The sequence below is a fragment of the Pteropus medius genome, unplaced genomic scaffold (genome assembly GCF_902729225.1).
Source record: "Pteropus medius unplaced genomic scaffold, Ma_sr-lr_union100, whole genome shotgun sequence".
Lineage (NCBI taxonomy): Eukaryota > Metazoa > Chordata > Mammalia > Chiroptera > Pteropodidae > Pteropus > Pteropus medius.
The window spans coordinates 8799956-8817029 of NW_024352785.1; the positions used below are offsets into that span (position 1 = coordinate 8799956).

Genomic DNA, 17074 nt, shown 5'->3' on the forward strand with positions numbered 1-17074 from the left:
ATTATCTCTCCTTACATTCTAAATGGTAGTGTTGGTGGGCAGAGTCATCTTGGATGTAGCTCTTTGACTTTTATCACTCTTAATATTCTGTGCCAATTTCTTTCATCCTACAAAGTTTCTATTGAGAAATCATCTGACAGTCTTAATGAGGGCTCCTTTGTATACAGCTAACTGCTTTTCTCTTGCTGCTTTTATGATTCTTTCTTTGTCTTTAACCTTTGAATTTGTAATTATGATGTGTCTTGTTGTGGGCCTCTTTGTGTTTATCTTGTTTGGGATTCTCTGCACTTCCTAGACTTGTATGCCTATTTCCTTTACCGGATTTGGGAGGTTTTCAATCATTATTTCTTCAAATAGGTTTTGAATTTCTTGCTTTTTCTCCTTTGCTTCTGGTACCCCTATGACGCAAACGTTGGTAGGTCTGACATTGTCTCAGTGGTCCCCTAAGCTATCCTAATTTTTTCAGATTTTTTTTCTTGTTGCTATTCTGATTGGATATTTTCTGCTACTTTATCATCCAGATCACTGATTCAGTCCTCTACTTCATCTACTCTACTGCTGATTCCTGTAACATATTCTTCATTTCAGTTATTGTATTCTTTTGTTCTGACTGGTTCTTTTTTGTGGTTTCTATGTCCTCTTTATATACTTACTATCTTTTTGTTGAAGTTCTCACTGAGTTCACTTATTCTTCCCCTAAGTTCATTGAGCATCCTTATAACCAGTATTTTAAACTCTGTACCTGATAGATTGCTTGTTTGCATTTCGTTTAGTTCTTTTTCTGGAGTTTTGTCTTATTCTTTCATTTGGGTCATGTTTCTTTATCTCCTCATTCTGGTTGACTCCTCGGGTTTGTTTCTATGTATTAGGTAGATCTGCTACATCTTCTGGTCTTGACCAATTAGCCTTATGTAGAGCATATTGCATGGGGCCCGGTCTTCCCGGTCATTGAACTTGGTGCTCCATAGGTGCCCTGTGAGTGTTCTGTGTACTCTCCTATTGTAGTTGAGCCTTGATTGCTATTGGTATGTCTGTGGTTGGGGTTGACCCTCTGGCTGACTGGGTGAGATGGCTGGCTGTTAAAATAGCAGATGAACTGTTGTGCAGGAGTTGACCCCATGAAGCAGGAATTGCTGTAGCAGGGCTGTGGTGCCAGTTGAGTCCACCCTTTGGGTATGTCATTTGTGAAGCTGGTTCTGTGGTGAACTGGTGTGATCTGAAGCCGGCCACCATGTACATTGGTTCTGGAGCCTTTGGGGTGCACTCTGGTGTAGACCAAGATCAGCCGCCACTTGTGCCAGGCTTAGGGACTCTGGGTGTGCTACAAAGTACTACAGAGTGATCTGTAGTTTGTTTCCACTTGTTTGAGCTTGGAGGTACTTGAGAGAGGATATGCTGCAAACTGAATCTGGCCACTACTTATGCCAGGCTTGGGATCCTTTGCTGGGCACCATGATATGAGCTGAGGCCAACTTCCATTGTTCTGGGCCTGTATCCACTTAGTTGAAGCTGCATTCTATGCAAGACCAACTGCCACTTAGGCCAGGCTTGAGGCCACCTGATGGAAGTTATAAGGAAGTTGAGCCCAGTAGCTACTTGTGCTAGGGCCAGCTATTGCTTGTTTGGGATTTTTGGATCTCTGAGAGATTTTGGGAAGGTCCACAGTGAGAGCCAAAGCAGGCTGCTTGCATAGAAGAACTGATGGCAGAGGCTCAGTCTGGGAGAGTCAGTTGGTGGGGTGGGGTCTCACGGAATCAACAGAGTGGGTCAAACAGTGTTATCCAGGTTAATAGAGAGCTCAAATTTGGTGTCTGATGTGCCTACTGGCTGGGTGCAGGAAGGACTCAACAAAGGAACAATGATGCCTGCTAGCACTTGCAACCCCTGAGAGAGTTGCCCCAACTCCTACCCCTCCACCCCTAACCCTAAAGTTAATCAATTTATATTCTTCCCATATGTGCCTGGCACTTTTCAAGCTGCTGCCCCTGTGCTGGAGCTGTGAGCGAGTGAGTTTGTGAGCGAGTGAGTCTATCTTCAGTCCTTCTAATAGAAGTGCCTTCATCGCTAGAAGCCATTTGTCTTTTTCAAAGAGTTTCCACTGTTTTTCTTTCTTGACAATTATTTAAGATCTTTATTAACAGTTTGCTGACTTTTTTTGAAAAAGTCAAGTTGTTAACCTTTATTACAAATTAAAAATGAAGTTCTTAAAAATCTCAGCTTGACCAGATATGAAATAATTTAAAATCCTTTAAATGTGTATTGAGAAAAACCAGGCTTAAAAAAAAACCAAAACATGTTTGTCATCAACGAAAAGAGATATCCTTAAGTAAAAATGATAAAAATCTCAAGCTGCATAGATAGTGCAGATAGTTCTAGTTATCTGGTTGATGTACAAAAAGCAAGCACTTAAGGTATTTAGCTCCAATCTTTTGTTCATTTCTTATTGCTGGAATTTCATATTCATTTCTTCTTGTTTCGTGACTAAATTGGATAATGGTAGAGATGGTAAGCCAGCATTTACTCAGCTCCTCCCTGCTTAGCTTCCAGAGCAGCAGAGTTCTCAGCTGGTGGAGCAGCTGTTTTTGTCTTTTTGCCATCTTGAAGTTTAGGGTTTTCTGGGCATCTGCGTCAGTAATTGAAGTTACAGAGGTACCAACATTGAGGTAGGTGCTGACTTTGGATCTCATCTCCTTTATTTTCATAAACTTCTTCATTGCCATCTTTCCTAGGCTGTATTTAGTGAGGAGGGTCCCTGCAGAATCTGGTCCATAGTCCCAATACATATTCTGTCTTACTGCTCTACCTTGGTCTCCTGCATGGGAGAGTCTGAACACTGTGGTCGATGCCTGTAGGGTCTCTGTATGTAGTAAGGTGGGAACTGTTGCCTGCAGGTAGGGCCTGCAGTCTTGGGCCTGGCCTTCAGAAGCACTGTCCAATCCCTCATTCTTTTGCTCACTCTCACTATTCTGGTAATTCTGATGGTAATTGTGTGGAGGATTCCTGTGACGTGGATAGTGTCTATAATGGTTATGGCCTGCTGCATATTTACTACCTTGCCCTAGAACTCCACCAGGGCCTGTAACACTTGCTGCCTCTGCACCCTTTTCTCTTTCAACAACATCAAATTCCATAGTCTCTCCATCTCCTGCACTGTGAAGGTACTTCCTGGGGTTATTCTTCTTTATGGCAGTCTGGTGCACAAATATTGTTTGGTGTCATTCCTGTTGATGAAACCATATCCGTTTCTTACATTGAACCATTTTCCTGTTCCCCAAACCTTCACTGCAATAATGTTTTTGTCCCCACTGGCAGGTACTTCTGATGTGAGGCTCCCTGCCCCCTTCCCCAAGCAGCCACTCCTGCACCACTGCCCATGGTGCCAGGCTTGGTGTCAGCAGCTCCGAGGGTGGGCAGTTGTTCATGGTTGTAGTGATAATGACTGGGGCTGGCTGTGGCAGCTGTGGCTCCTTCTGGGGTGTGATGGTAACTAGGCCAGCACCAGTGGGTCTGTTCAGTGTTCTTTAGGGGTATCTCTGCTCCCACTAGGGATCAAACTTCCCCATTGGTTTTTAGAGCCAAATGTTACAAGGACTCTTCTTCTTGACATTGATGACCCATGTTGGGGAGCTCAGTGTGGGGTTTGGATCCCTTGCTTCTCAGTAGGAAACTCTACAGTCAAGATAGCCCTCCGGATTCTTAACTGCCACACCCTGAGCATGTGACTTGCTAGTTTCAAGTCTCCGCCCCTCCTAGCAGTCTCACTGTGGCTTCTTTATATCCTTAGTTATAGAACTTCTGTTCAGCTAGTCTTCAGGTGGTTGTCAATGATGGTTGTTTTATAATTTCACTGCAATTTTGATGTGGTTGTGAAAGGAGACGAGCATAGGTTAACTACTTGCCATCTTGACCAGAACATTGTTTATACTGTTTTCCATAGTTGCTGCAGCAATTTACAGTCCCAACGATTGTGCACAAGGGTTTCCTTTTCTCTATATCCACACCAGCATTTATTATCTCTTGTGTTTATGATTATGGTCATTTTAAGAGGTGTAAGGTGATATCCCATTGTGGTTTTATAAATTGTAAGGTCTGTATTCATTTGTTATGCAGCAATAGAAAATTAATACAAGATATTTTGAAACATGTGTTTTCAGAGAGCATACTACCCCATACCCTATCTTGAAGAAAATAGTACTCTCATTGAATTAAAACAGAAATTTCAAGATAGGAGAGAGGCAATAGAGAGCAAACAGGAATGAGCAATGAGCCTTTCATTATATGTGATTACATGTACATGAAAATGATTGAAATTTGTAAGATGAAGTTTGATGTAAATGTTAACATGTTAGCCTGGTACTTAAAATTCTCAATTATCTCAGCAAAACCCAGGACTTAAAAAGGACAAGTGGTAAAGTACAAGCATGTCTTTCTAAATGTTTTATCTGATTAGTGAGGATAAGAATTGGAGAGCAGAGAGAAAAGTCAATCAAGACTTTTGTTGAGGAGTGAAAATAGATGAGATGAAAGTTCACTCATCTAGGAAAAGTAAGGAAAAAAGAAGAAATTATTAAGCTTATTAAACATTAAAAGTAAAATAAGATGGAGGAAATAAAGACTCTTATGTTTGTTGTTGCAATAAATGAGAAGCACTGAATTCCCCTGTTTAAATTCTCCTGTGACTGGGTTAAAAATCCAGCACTTATTTTTATGAAATACATTTAAAACTATAAATAAATGTCAAAAATAAAATATTAAGAACAGATATATAAGGAAAATGCAAACTAAAAAAAATAGAAACATATCTGATGTGATAAAAGGACCTTCAAAGTCAAAAGCATTTAATGAGACAAAGAAGAATGTTATGTGGTGATAAAAGTTACAGTCCACCAAGAAGATAAAACAACCTCAAACTTTAATCATCAAATAAGAACTGCTAAGCATATAAAGCAAAAGTGCCTCAAAAAACAAAGAAATTAAGATGAAAACAAAATATCTTTTAATATATGTCCCTCAGAATTTAATGAATCAAAGAGGAAGGAGATTTAAATAATATAACTAATGCGTGTGTGTGTGTGTGTGTGTGTGTGTGCGTGTGTGTGTATTATAGCTATTTGGAGAGATAAGAACATGGTATAGATGCAAAACTTTGGACAGCACAATAAAATATACTTTGTTTTTTCATGCTCAAGAAACTTTTTTAAAACCAGTCACACACATGAACAAATAAAGCTTAATAGCTTCTAAAATGTAGAAATTTTATAAGCTATATTCCCTAATCATAATCCAGTAAAGCCAACTGTCAGAATTTTAACTATGTGAAAAGTAAGAATTCACTACTCAAAATGTCTATATCAAAGAGGAAATCAAACTGAAATTGAATATTATTTACAAATTTTCAAAAATGAGAAAAAACTCCCAACCAAGACTAGTAGAACATAACTAAGTAGAACATAACTAAACTGCACACAGGGGAAATTTTATGTCCTTAAAACACTGCATTAATTAAAAAGGAGAGACCGGAAAAAACTAATATTATTTTATGATTAAACATCTTTCCATTTCTGGGATAGCACAACTTCATCATGATATATATATTTTATATTGCTTTTTTGGTTTACTAATATTTTGTTTAGAATATTTGTATATTATTAAAAATACCCAACAATTTTAATTTTGTAGTATTTGCCACATTTTGATATCTGATTTATACTTGTCTTATAAAATGAGATGGGTCGTATTCTTTTTCCCCTTGGAAGATTTTAAGTTGTTATTATTATTAGTACTATAACTATTTCTATTAAGTGCAATGTTTAGTATCACTTGACTAAAACTCTAGGCTTGTTGCTATCTTTGTGGGAAAGAATATTAACTTACTTATTCAATTTCTCAAACTACTGATTTTTTATTTCTTCTTGAATCAGTTTGCTAATTTATATGTTTTGAGGAATATGTGAATTTCATCTAAGTTTTTAAATATACTGATAAAAAGTAGTTTATAATATGCTCTTTTCTTTTTAATCTATGTTCTATCTATTGTTCTGTCTTCCTTTTCATTATTAATATTGTTTATTTATGCCTCCTCCTTTTTTCCCCCTTGGTTAATCTTGACAGAGATTTTTTATATTTTTTAAAAGCTTTTAAAAGTATCACCTTTGATTTCGTTGATCTTTTCTATTATATGTTTGTATTTATTTTTGTCTTTCTGATCTTATTTTATTATTTCATTTCTTTACTTCATTTGGATTTTTTCTGTTTTTCTCTAACTTCTGCCATTTATTTTCCTTCTAATAGAAGCAATTAAGGGTATAATTTTCTCACTAAGCATCATGTTAGCTGTAATTGCTGCTATAGCCACACACAAACAGCATTCCTTATGGTTCAACCATAAAATATACAAATATACCATATCATCAGTCATAGAAAATTTTCTTAATTTTGTATCGACATTGTTGAAGTTGCTAAGAGTACATCCGAAAGCCTGTTTCTGTTGGGTGTTAAGGTATATGTTATTCATATAAGTTCATATTCTTTTATAATGATTTTATAGTGATAAAAAATATTTTGCCTGCTTGCCCTGGTTTTAGTTTTGCTGTTGAAATAATTTTACTAATTTTAGATAAGTTTCTGATTTTATATGAGTATTCTACAACATCAACATTTACATCTTCTTTGCTTTTCGTTTCCTCTAATGGTAGCCTATAGTGAATATTCAAACAGTGGAACAGCCAGCAACCACTATTAGGTAGAATTAAAAAACAAAAACAAAAAAAACAAAAAAACCGTAATGTTCAATCTCCTAGCAAGGTTAACAGTACTTCATAGAGTCATGTGTCAATGTTGCCAACTTAAGGACTTCTTTTGCTATGGAAACATTATTTTTTAGAATACCACACAAAGGATTTATATAGAGTATAATATGCCTATAAATTTCTGAACTTTGTTTGTAAAAATGACTCATTGTTGGCAGCAGACAGGGCCACAAAGGCACACTTACAACATAGTAGCAGTTACAAGCAAGACTGATTAGATAGCAGTGACTTCTCTCCTGCATACTCCAGGCACCTGCTTATGTCTCTGGATCTTGCTTTTTACCTGACGTTGGTGGACTCCTTTGAACCAGCAGTGTCTCTGTGTTAATTAGGCTCTAAGCCTTGAAGCAGAATTATACTTTTCCCAATTTTCTCAATTGATATCCTTGGGATTTAAAATTTGGGAAAACATGCATATCTCCCTGGAAATTTTTGCTAAGTAATTCCCACATAAACACATTACCTATAGTTTATCATTCTGTGTATTCTTTTTTTTTTTTCCCCTACATCTCTGACTTTCCTCCTGGGACCATTATATTTTTGCCCCAGGGCTGCAGGTAGTGAAAATGTGAGAGGCTACAGGTAATGAGAATGCCTTTATTCACCCTATTCTTGAAAGATAATATTAATAAGTATTCGATTCTAGTTTGATGGCTACTTTCATCATTTTAAGGTTATTATCACTCTCTCTTTGGATTTGCATTGCTGTTGTTGGGAAATCAACTCTTTTTAGTGGTGACTTCTCTGGGCAGAGATGAACCAGCCTTGCTTTCGACAGAATGGGGATTGCAATGAAGCTGTAACTGAATAAAATAATTACTGTTGACTTTGGGTTGGTCCTATGAAGATGAGAAAAATCCCATGTGTCTCTGACTTTTATCTCAATTTTAAGGAACGTATTGTAGGAGCACAAAAGTTTAAACTCGCTGTTATATGCAAAATTCAGAGAATGTTGTTAATTAAAAAAACAGAATTAGTAAATGTCAGATTCAGATGCTTATAAGGTAGTCTATTATTATATTACTGTTTTTCTTTATAGGTACTCACATATGTTGGAGAAGGGTTTCTGTGCATCTTCATTTTAAATCCTCGTGTTCTTTATTTCTTTAGTCAGAGTGCATAAAAAAAGAAAAACTAGAATAAATTTTCTATAAAAGTCAGAGAAAATACACAGTAAATGTTTTAAAATTTTCATGTAAATTGTTGTATTATAGAAAATGTGGATTCAAAGTATACCTGGTTTTCTATGATTCTGCATCATAATAGTTATATCTAGGAATAGCTCTAACACTCGAATTCAGTTTATCAAAATACAAGTTGACCAACAAGCTAAAAAAACTTAACTTTATCAAGGCACAATTTCTCTAAGTATAAATTAAATATCTACTATCTCACCACTTCATCAATTAGCAAAGACTACATTTTATATAAATTAATAACATTTGTTCCATTGATATAGCATATTAGACTTACTGTTAGATTTATTTTGAATGACTTTAAAATAAGTTACTGATTTCTAGAAAGCTGAAATTTTATATGTGTTAGCATTTGATATTCTGCAAAATGTCATTTACTCTATGCTACATGTTTTGCACTTGCTGGGAAAGAGTAATTCTCTTTTTTGGTAAGGGTGAAAAAATTTGTTTTATTTATTATCTATTTATTTGTGAAGAGAAGAATTTTGTGTGTATAGCAAGTTTAGTATTTATTTGCAGTATTGACCTGTTATGTAGAATGAAAAATACTAGTATAATAACTATTATCTTTTTTTAAATATAGATGATTTTAATCTATACAAGTAGCAATAATCTTTAATTATTACTTATAGGAATATGAGAACAGAATTAAGCTATTGTTCTGAGATTATAAAATGGAGCGTAATAGAATTAATTTGCTATGCTCAGGCACATACTTATTTTTAAAATAAGTATTGAGAACCTATGTTTTCACAGGTACTGCATTAGGCACTGAGGAGATGTAGCAATAAATAAGATTGAGAATGCCTATCCTCATGAAGTTTGTAGTCTCTCAAGGAAGGCAGGTAATGAACAAGTATTAACTAGTACACTTAGTACAGGTGTGTCTTTTCTAAAAACTCTCAAATTCCACAAAAGCGTTTCGTAGGGATAAGCTGTGATGAGCTGTGTTAACAATAGCAACAAACAATTCTTAGTGACTTAAATTTAAAAAATCTATTTCTCACTTTAGATATTCAGAGTTGTTGGCAAAGAGATCTGTCATCATAGTCCAATGGAGACACCACCATCTTATAATGTTGCCATTTTAACTGGGGTTATTTAAGGTCCAACTTAGTAGAAGAAGACAGAACTAAAAATTCTTTTATAATGAATTAGTTAAATGCCTCTGCCCCAAAGTGACATATGTCATTTTTAGTCATATTTAATATAGCCATCCTAATTTCAGTGGATGTGGAAAAATGCAATCCTCTAGGTACCCAGAAGTAAAAGAGAACAGAATATTTGTGAACACTGATAATATTTCCTGGAGACCATGAATCAGATCACCAAAATTTTAGCTCATTCTTTTGCCTACCCATGTTATACATTTAATCCTCAAGGAGATGATCTCAAATTTCCATTTAATCATAGCATTAAGATCGAGTTCAGAATCTCTGATTGGTGCACAGTATTCTTCATATTAAAGGATAATGTGTAGTGATTATCAGATTCAGACTTGGTTACTGTTAATCTAAAGAACTCTTGAAATAAAAACACAAGTTATCTCCCCACCCTATACCACATGCCCAATAAATAATGGTAGGATAAAGATAGGATAATAGCAATAAATAACCCCACTTATGATGAGAAAAAATGAAAGGTACACATACGTCACTGGTTCATACCATTTCTGAAATTCCACTGGCAGGTATATGGTGAGGGCCATGTACTCTGGAAGTGAAGACTTCTCCTAATTAGGACCTGAAAATACTTTTAGGATAATATCCCTTGCTCGCTGTTCTCTATGGCCCTTAGTTCTGTCTTCATGGAGGTTTTTCTTTTTCTATTATACTGCTTGGCCAAATATGAAATGAGCACTGGGGAATGTGCTGTTACTGGGTATCTTTTTAGTTAATCAGATTACTTTCTGTGTGTGGACATCTGTGTAAACCAGAGTGATTTTAGGTCTCGAATTGTCATGGGCTCCTGGTTCTTTTATCAGTGTAGCTCTATCAAAAATTTGACAGGATTCTTCTTATCTATTTGACTTTAGCAACCTCTATCTGCCAGTAGCCACACCCTTCATTCTTTATAAGGAAAGGTTTCCAAAACTGCCACATGGATAAAATTGATCAACCATCATATCTCTTTCAGCTTTTTGACTTAATGGATGGTACCTTGAATCTACTGGCTTTGGTACATGAGACACATTTTATGCTCTTTACCTTTATTCATCTTTTCTAGTTGAAAATTTACTTTATGAGGTCTTCCACTTATGGCCATGATGGAGAAATGTAGACCAGATTTAACCCCCTGTTTTAAACAACTAGAAAACTGGGGAATATATATACACACACACACACACATACACACATATATGTAGAACACCTCTTTTCAGACATGTATATAAGGCAGCATGGGATTGTTATCACTAAGAAAAAGGAAACAGATGAGTTCTATGATGGCCCAGCTTTTTATCTGGAAGCATGTTTGGAATGGTGAAGCAGGCAGAGGAAGCCATACAAAATTGCGGTTGCTTCAGTGAGTTGAGAAAGTGGAGGGAAGAGTTCAGGGTGTCTGAGGAGACTAGAAATTGTGGAAAAGAGTTTCAGAGAGGAAAAAAGTCACAGAAAAGAACTCTAGAAATCTGATTATGAGTTCTGTAGAGTCTACATTTAGATAGTTGTCAAGGGAAATAAATTCATATGTCTACACAAAGACTTGTATAGGATTGTTCATAGCAGCTTTATTTATCATGGACAGAAACTGCATACAGTGTAAATTTTCATCAGCATATGAGTGAGTAAGTAAAGTATAGTAGTCCATACAACAGCTTACTACTTAGCAAAAAACAAGAGGACTTTCTGATACCCATAACTACATGGAAACATTTTTTACTATTACGCTGGGTGAAGAAACCAGACACAAAGGAGCACATACTGTGTGATTTTATTATATGAAAATCTTAAGGAAGACATGTCTATTATAAAGTGATAGAAGGCAGATCAGTTACTGATGGGGGCCAGGAGTAAAGAGAGATTGGCAAGAAACATGAAGAAAACCCGCTAGGGAAAAGCAAATGTTCTACTTTCTGATTGGCTACCAATCTGATAGCCAAAACTCATCAGATTGTATACTTCAAAAATATAAGTCCTACCTCTGTTCCCTTTAGTCTAAACACACGATGCAATATTCAGATGACGTATTATAGAATTGTACACTTGAAACCTATATAATTTATTAACCAGTTTTACCCCAATAAATTTAATAAAAATATGTTTTATTGTTTGTGATTATCATCGATTTTTAAAAATATGATCATTTGTCTCTTAAAGACATAGTGAAGCTTATCTTTTGTTCTTCAAAGTAAAGAAAGAATTGCCCTTTAACTCTGCAAGACTGAATATTTTATGTTCTTTCTACTTTGTTCCACTTTTGCTTGAAAACCAGCCAATTCCTATTTGAGCTCAATTCTTATTTATTTTACCTTGTCAAATGTGGCCTGAATTAGTCTTCTAGGCCTGCCATAACAAAATATCATACACTGGGTGCCTTAAATAATAGTAAAGAAATGCTTTCTCACAGTTCTGGAAGCTGGATGACCAAGATAAGGTGCTAGCAGGATTAATTTCTCCTCTGGCTTCCCTTCTTGGCTTGCAGACAGCAGTCTTTTTGCTATGTCCTCACATGGTTTTTCCTCTGTGCATTGGTCCCTGGTTTTCTCTCTCTCTCTTCATAAGGACACCAGTCATATTGGATTAGAACCTTACACTTATGACCCCGTTTAACTTTAATTATCTTTTTATAGGCCATATATCCACATATAGTCATATTGGACATTAAAGCTTCAATAGGAATTTGGGGGGACATAGTTCAGTACATAACATTCTACTCTCTGGCCTCCCAAGATTCATGTCCTTTTCACAAGCAAAAACATTCACCTGTCCCAACAGTCCCCAGATTCTTAACTTGTTCCAGCAGCAGCTCTAAGTCCAAAGCCTCACCTAAATCAAGTGTGGGTGAGACTCAAGGTATAATTCATCCTGAGGCAAAATTCCTCTCCAGCTGTAAATCTGTGAAACCAGTTGAGTTATATACTTCCAAATTATAATGGTGAACAGACATAGGACAGATGTTCTCATTTTAAAAGGGAATGATTAGAAAGACAAAAAAGGCGACATGTCCCAAGCAAGTTCAACACCTAGCAGAGCTAACTCCATCATGTCTTTTTTTAATTTCTATTAGATCTTGAGGCTCAAGAATAATCCTTTTTGGCTCCATCCTCTCTGCTCTCCAGGCCCTCTGGGACATGATTCTGGGTGGCAGTGCCACCTCCTGCAAGGGTCTGTGTAATAGCCTTGCCCCCAAGGCACTGCATGGTAGCAGCCTGGCCCAGAAGGAGACAGCCTTGGCCTTTGAAGCCAAAGAGGAGCTGGCCCTGCTCCCTAAGTGGTGACAGTGGCAGCCCTGCTGATGTTTGAATCACACTTGAAATCATTCGTCTCTTGAATGATAATGCATGTTGGCAGCCCATCAGCTCTATTGTCCCATCCTGTAGAATCCCAGAATTCCAACAGCCTTCCTTCATTTCATTCCACCTCTGTCCCCTTTCCTCCAAATGGTAGTGTCCCTACTGGTAACAATTACTGCAGTTTATCTCTTTCTCCTCTCACATTTTACCATAAGAAATTAGAAGAAACTAGGCTGTACTTTCCACAGTTTGCTTAAAAATCTCAGCTAAATAACCAAGTTCATCACTTTTAACTTAAACTTCCCACAAAACATAGAACATAATTTGGGTGAGTTTTTTGCCACTTAGCTGGCACTGCAGCTTAGTCTTCAAAGGTCTATTCCACTGCTCTATCATACCTGCTCTTTTAGGATGGTGGAAAATGTAATGATACCAGTGAATTCTGTGAGCCTTGGTCCATTGCCTCACTTCATTTGCTGTGAAGTGAGTTCCTTGATCAAAAGCAGTGCTGTATGGCATAACCATGACAGTGGATAAGGCATCGTGTAAGTCCATGGGTAATAGTTTTGGCAGAAGCATTGCATGTAGGGAAGACATCCATATCCGGAATAACTGTCTCTTTTAGTAAGAAGAAAATGTAGGAAGTGGTTCAGTGTAATCAACCTGCCATCAGATAGGTGACAGATCATCCCAGGCAATGCTGACTCAGTGTTGTTCTTGCTGCTGGCAGATTGGGCACTCAGCAGGGGCTATTGCTTTGTCAACCTTGGTGAGTGGAAGTCCGTGTTGCTGAGCCTATGCATAACCTCTGTCACTACCACCATGGCTACTTTGTTCATGAGCCCATTGGATGACAGAGGTGGCTGGGAAAAGAGACTCTCTGGTATCCACAGAACCAGTAATCTAATTTACTTATTATTAAAATCCTTCTCTGTTGAGGTCACACTTTGGTGAAGAGTCACATGGCATACAAATAGCTTCACATTTTTTCCCCATTCGGAGAGATCTATTCACATAACTCTTCCCAGACTTCCTCATCACTAATTTTGCATTGCTACTTGTTCATTAGTATATAGTATACCCCCAAGTTTTTGCAAGCAACAGTGTCATCAAGTGTTTTTTTATGTGTAACATGGACACTACTTTTATAACTTCCATTATGTTGCCCATAGAACAATTACATAAGCCAATATCACATATTTTAAGATTTTGTTATGGCATCATCTTACTCCTCATACCAAACTATGAATTAATCAGGTTAGTCTATGAAAAATCTCAAGGCCTTAAAGCAGCAAATATTTATGTCCAAAATGAGTCTGCAATGGGGCTCTGCTCATTATTGTTGCTCAGGGACTCAGGCAGAGGGAGACCCCACATGTGGCTCCAGGGCAAGAGAGTTAGAAAGCTTCACATTGGCAAGGTGGTAGCAAAAAATGATCTTTTTTTTTTTTTTTAAATCAGAATTAGAGAATATCTGGACACTGGTGTACTTTAGTATTATCTACTGTAAGAGCATAAGAACAATTTTAGTTAAACATTAAAATTCGTCGCTTCCTCCCAATCACTTAAAACCTGTGCAACTCTATAACCAGAGGGCCGAAAAAAGCAATTACAATTCTGGTAAAAATTCTTGTGCAGTTAAAAGGCAAACTTTATAATAAATATAAGCCTTTATTTTAGAAAATTAAAAAGTAAGCATGGCTTGATGGAATTGGTATAAGGAAAAGTTGAAGCTGATGAGTTATAGAACCAAGAGAAAAATGTACAGAGTTGGGGAGAACCATGTAATAAGCGCTTCCAAGAGAGATCACGTGGGTAAACTTAACCCAAGAAGGATGTTACTGAATGGGTTTCCTATACAGCTTTATATTTCTCTGTGCCTTGTTGTACTTTGCTATATTAGTGTAGTTTGTTTTCAACTGCTTTTATTTGTATAAAACATTAATATGCTGAAGAGAAAAATATATGACCCAACAATACACTATTATCCTCTATTTACTGATGACATATGAGCTTATTATCAATATAATTGCAGAAATATGCATTGTAGCAGAAAAGCTGTACTAAGTAGAAGAGTGGGATAGTGCCATAGACTCTATAGTTGTTAGCATAATTCTAATCTGGAGGAATCAGAGGAGTGTTTCTGGAGGACACGATTGAAGCTAACACCTGAAGGATTTTTCAAGATCAAGCTGTTGGAAATGATAAGCTAAATCATTTCAAACAGAGGGAAAAATTTGGGAGAAATTCTCAGAGGCAAAAAGGCAAAAAAACAAACAAAAAAATCTGAGACTTTTGCAAGGAGCTAAAGGAAATTCAGTATTTTGGGACATGAGAAAGCAATTGGTGTGAGATGAAACTAGAGATTTAGAATAGGGCCAGATCGTGCAGGGCTCATAGGCTGTATGAAGGAAATTTTTTCTTAGTAAAAATGGAAGGAAATGACAAGATAAAATGTAGTTACTAAATGGAGAATGGATTATTACAGGGGAAGAATGGAAGCAGGGAAACCAGTGAGAAGGTTATTTAAATTGTCTAAGAAAAAGTTGATCTTGGCTTGGATCCAACAAATTACAGTGGGGAAAAGAGCATATGGATTCAAGAGCTATCAAAGAGGTAAAACGAATAACACAGTGCTGTGTGCTTGTGTGCAGGAGGGGCAAAAATGGGGAGCATGTAGAGTCAATCATATAAGGTTAATTATATATCTGTCGTGCCTGAAACATCAGATATTATCAAGTTGCTGGTCAGATATATGTCTGTATATCAGAAAACAAGTATGGCTTGAGGACAAATTAGGGAGTTAACAACACACAAATGGTTATTATAACCATGGAGTGAATGTAAGAATTTAGGAAGAGAATGCATGGATGAAAAAAATTGAGCTTGGATGGTGGTTATTTCACAATTTATTTTTGTACTCCAGAGAAGTTTTTCTGGCTTTCTGTCCTCTTGGTCAGAATAGTCTAACCCCTGAGGAAACAATGGCTGTGGTAATGCTGATGATGGAGCAATCACGAGTCAGATTATGCCCCAAAGAGACACATGGCTATGCCTTCAGGGGTGTTTATCTATGTTAGCTGTTCAATGGTGGAGTCTCAGGAAAAATAGTAGATAACCAGCTTTCTTCTCCTATGCTAGTCTTCAAGGAAGTCAGGTTGACTGAGCTGTTGCCAAGACAGTAATAAAGTTTGACAGAAAGTAAGGATGCATTAGTACAAAATTTTAACAATCAGGTTGGAACTTTTGTTTCAAGAAAACCTATGTGAGTTGTTTTATATGAATTATCCATATCTACTCCATGCCTTCTTTATAATATAGATTACAGATTGTACAAGACTGGGATTCTTTGCATTTTGATCACTGATACATCCTAGACACAACATAAGCTCTCAGTAAATATTTGTTGAATGAATAAATGAATGGTACAGGTGTTACATCCATGTCTGGTATGAAAAACAATTTCAGACTTATTGATTAAACAGAGAACAGATCAGCGATTCAAGTCCTGCCAATAACAAACTCAGTAAATTCTGTCTGATTAAACACTTTTATTTTCAATTCAGAAAAACCAGTTCATGAACTGTGATTTTCCAATCAGAATGGTAACCTATAAAAATGTTAAAGAAGATGCCAAGAAAATGTCACTTTTAGGAGTATTTTTTGACTCATTGACTCATGAAGTTACTGTAAGTGTGCACAGTGACTGTCACCGGAGGCACTGAACCATTTAGCAGATGGCTCTGTAAATGTGAAAAGGAATGGGCATATTTAGTATTATACCCACTAACTTCTTTTAATTTCTGCTGCATTTGTAGAGGGAAGCCACAAAACTCCATTATCTATATTTTTATCCACTGTTTCTTTTTTTCTTGATCCCAATTTTGCCCACACTGAACCGAAAGATAAGTAATAATTGTAGCTTATACTTATTTAAAACTTACTACGTGGTAGGTGCTGGTCTAAGTGCTTTACGTGTACTTGGTAATTTCATCCTCACACTATCTCAATTGTATAGTTAATACAATTATACCTATTTTAGATAAAAGTAAACCAAGGCATAGAGAAGTTGCTCAGTGTCATGATTAATAAATGGTAGGGCCAATGCATCTGACTATGATATTACCTACGTGTAACTCAGAGAAACCAGTTATTGCAGTCCAGCATCTTGGTGCTCCCAATGTTCTCAGTTGATAATACACATTTCAGATCTGTAAGTATACTGGGAACCACCTGGTCCAAACTTCTCATTTTAAGTGACAAGTGAGGCCCAGAAAATTAAAGGAACTTGGCTTGAGTATTCACAGTGAGTGGCTGGCTGCCTTTTTCAAATGCAAGGTTATTTGAAACAGATGTCCTCTGAAAATTAGGTGAAAAGAAATAAATGAAATAATTCAATGGATTTTTCTTGCACCCTAATTCATTATGCTCTAACTCTTGAGTCTTCCAATTGATATTTACTTATAATGCATTTCTGTATATAAGACATAAAACTTACATCAATCAGAAATGGGTTTGGTACAAGAAACAGTAAATACCAACAGAACTGTGGCTTCAAAAATTAGAAATTGATTTCTCTCTCATGTAAAGGAAATACAGAGACAGGCCACTCAGGA

At 36.5% G+C, this 17074-nt stretch overlaps 1 pseudogene; it reads right to left on the reverse strand.

Moving 5' to 3' along the window:
- Positions 1–2517: 2517 nt before the first annotated feature.
- On the reverse strand, positions 2518–10270 carry LOC120590755 (Y-box-binding protein 1-like; annotated as a pseudogene).
- Positions 10271–17074: the final 6804 nt, after the last annotated feature.